This window comes from Balaenoptera ricei, chromosome 7 (genome assembly GCF_028023285.1).
Source record: "Balaenoptera ricei isolate mBalRic1 chromosome 7, mBalRic1.hap2, whole genome shotgun sequence".
Lineage (NCBI taxonomy): Eukaryota > Metazoa > Chordata > Mammalia > Artiodactyla > Balaenopteridae > Balaenoptera > Balaenoptera ricei.
In genome coordinates this window covers 62727303-62730859 of record NC_082645.1, presented here as the reverse complement: position 1 = coordinate 62730859, position 3557 = coordinate 62727303, and the positions used below count along the sequence as shown (strand labels likewise).

General features: G+C 39.3%; 1 protein-coding gene across 3 annotated transcripts in view; it reads left to right on the top strand.

Moving 5' to 3' along the window:
• WIPF1 (WAS/WASL interacting protein family member 1) overlaps positions 1 to 3557 on the top strand; it is a 119332-nt gene that overhangs the window by 107802 nt on the left and 7973 nt on the right. The window lies entirely within an intron of this gene.

The following is a 3557-nucleotide window of genomic DNA, read 5'->3' as shown; positions in this document are numbered from 1 at the left end:
GTATGGCCAGAGCGCGGTGAGTTGTGCCCCTGTGACCCAGCCAGCCCAGAAGTCACTACCAACTGCACATGAAGAGAGCCCAACAAAAGCTTAAGAACTCTCAGGCTGCTTTGACCTTGGAAGTGACACATAACCCATATGATTTCCTCTTGACCTCACGTAACCTCTGAGGAGAGTGGGACCCATACTTCTGTCCACGTTTCCCAAGTGAGGAGACTAAGTAACCAATGAAGTGAAATGATCCCAAGCGAGTTAATAAAGAATAGGCAACTAACTCACCTTCCATCTCACCACTCTACCTGCCATCTCCTGAAAGGGAATTTCTTCTGTCTTAACTGGGAACTAAATTCCCATCTCCTGCAGGAGGGCCCATTATTCCAACAAGAAGGGCAGTTATTTAAGAGTGAATGAACTTCTCCTGTACTTCTCTTCATTGGTCAAGCTTTGACACATACTAGAGTCCATTTTGCTGTCTGTTCACATCTCTGACTCATAGATCCCTTGGAGAATCAGATAAAGGTATAAGGCCTTCTCTCCAGAAAAATGCTCATAAGCATAAACTCAAAATTGCCTGCTGTTTCATGGATTGAAGGACCTGCTGAAGCCCTTCTGTGTCCCCACCCAGGGCTGAGAAGCCTGGATCTAAGGGGAGAACCTGCACAGTGTGAAATGAAGTGTGGGGAGTCTGTACTCTCTCTCCTACTTACAATAGGTGCTTGTTTGTTTTCTGTTTGTTATTGATGGATTCAGAAGAACTATCTAGTTTTGGAATTTAACCTTACCATACCTACAGGATGTCTGGAAATGGGGCATTTTTTGCTCTGTGAGAAGCTAACTGACCTTTGACCCCCTGACCTCAGGAACCTAATAAACACTTTTTTAAAACAGTAGTCCTCAAACTTGACCACATACTGGAATCACCTGGGAGCTTTAAAAACCACGATGCCTGGGTTCCTACCCCAGGGCTTCTGGTTTCATTGGTCTGGGTTACAAACTGGGCATCAGGATATGTGGAAGCTCCCTGGTGACTGTAATGTGTAGCAAAGTTTGAGAACCACTCCTTCAAACCACTTTGCCAGGGAGAGTCAGCTACAAATATAAAAAGTTGGTAGTCTATTCAATCTAGACATTGTGGCATCTCATTAAGTATGCTTCAATGAACAAATAAGAACAAGTAGTCAGATGAAGGAAATGCATCATTTTCTTCTTATCCAACAGGTATGGATTTTCCCCCAAAATGGTTGAGCTGTTTGCTTGGTTCTACTAAATGATTTAATCAACAGATTAAATATTCCCCCAAATAGGATAGGCAGTGATATATATTTGTTGTTTCTTTCAATTACATTAAGTCATACCTGTTTATTATACAAAATACATAAAAGTATAATGAAAATAAAAATCATCTATAATTCTGCCACCACCATCATCCAGATATAACATTGTTTATATACCCTTTCAGTCTTTTTAAAATGCATATATATACATGTTTGCAAAATTAGTATCATACTACATATATTGTTTGCTAATTTGCTTTTTATTTAACATAGCTCATTAACATTTTCTGATATGACTAACTCTTCTTTTACAACCTGACTTTTAATGGCTGCATAATATTAAATCAAAAGTACCTTGGCTTATTTATTAGTCACGTGGTCATACAGGTCATCTCTAGAGTTTTGCTGTTGCAGATAATGCAGGGATACATTCTTGTAGCTAAATATTTGTGCACATCTCTGTGTATTTCTTTTGGATGAATTCCTAGGAATGGAATTTCTAGGACAATGGATGTGCATAGTAAACTATGGATTTCATAGGTATTGCCAAATTGGCCTCTAGAAAATTCCCACCAATTTACATTTCCACAAGGAACCTATGAGAAGTCATCAAGGGCCATCTATATTTTGAGAGGTGGCTTGGCTTCACTGTTAGGGGAGTGTTTTAGAATTTGACAGAATGGAGTCAAATCCTGTTCTTCCACTCATTAGTGTACTGATTTGGGCTCTTTAACCTTCCAACACCTCTGAGGCTCACCTGCTGTCCTGACACTCCTCGGGGCTGTTGTAAGAATTAAATGAGACCAGTGTGTATAGTGATTATCTTATTTCCCTGCATGTAGTAGCATTCAACAAATGATCATTTTCATTATTATACTGCCAACAGGAAATAGAAATCTGTTTTCTGTTATGCTTGCCTAGGTTTGGAGCAGAGGGCTGGAAGGTTGGAGAGTAAGGAACATGAACAGTTACTTTAAGAGAGAGATCAAGTTGATCAGGTTACATAGTACCAGGCCGCAGAGTATTGGAAGTCTAGTTTGCATTCAGTGACAGTTATGTGGTGGTACTACCACTGCCATCAAGCCCACAGCGTGTGAGCCACTTCTCCCCCCAATAAATCTACTCATACTAACTGGGACTCCAGCAGTGAGAAGCAGATGGGGCAGTAAATAAACCCTACCAGATTAGGCACCGAAGACTCCTTGAGAGACGAACCAGGGCTGGGCATGCCTCCCCGCTCCATTAGAGATCTGAGCCAAGACTTCCAGACAGGAATATCTTTGATGGGTGGGTCATTCACTTTAAGGTCCTCTAGTTGGATTCTGAATCTGTAATTAACAAGACATATTTATATTTATAGCACCGTAAGACGTTGTGTTTACATAAAGATGTCAGCATGTTGCTAGTGGAACACACCGCTGAAGGTCAGGAATAATTACTAAGGCCATTTTGATTTGCATGAGAAATGCTCAAGTTCTTTTTTTCTTTTTAAAAATTTACTCATGACCCAAATAGCCTCTGCATTTGGAGGATGGGAAAAGCAACATATGTTTCTTTGTACTATCCAAAAGAAGAATTTACTTTGAATTATTTACTAAGAACTTAAAATTTTCTGATTATACCACACCACTGCATTTTTAAAACATGGTTTCAAATACTATATAATACTTTTTATTTGCTTTTTGACTAAGTATTTCTGGCAACAGTGCAGTGAGAAAGGTGTTCCTTTGTAGACAGGAAATCAAGTTCCACAGGATAACCAGCCTGCACAGGGTCAGGATCCTGCACCAGCATTTATAGCCATGCACATTGATTAGCTGATTGTCACTCCCTCTGTTAGTCTGACTCCCCAAAGAGGAAGAACCAAGAAGGAACTCTTACTGTTCTCGAGATGACTGATGTTTGGTTTCCTGATCCCGCTTCTGCCTGGAAATAGATCATATGCATCACAGAAACGTGCTTGTATAATTAGCAATAATACTATGCATTTAAAGAACTTAGTCCCTCTGGAGACCTAAAATAAGTTCATAACTATCTTATTTTTAAAACAGCGTTTACTTAATAAGTAACATGTCACAGTAATTAGTTCAACAGCTATTTAAAAGGAATTTTAAATGTTTTTTAAAGTATACAGTTGTCAATATAAACAGATGATTGATTACCTATTGTCAACTGCATCACCTCCAATCTCAATACTAACTCAAAGCCAAACAGCCATTTAGCTATCAATGTGCACTTGTTCCACGTATGTGTGTACATTTGTGCATTTCTGTGCTTATATGT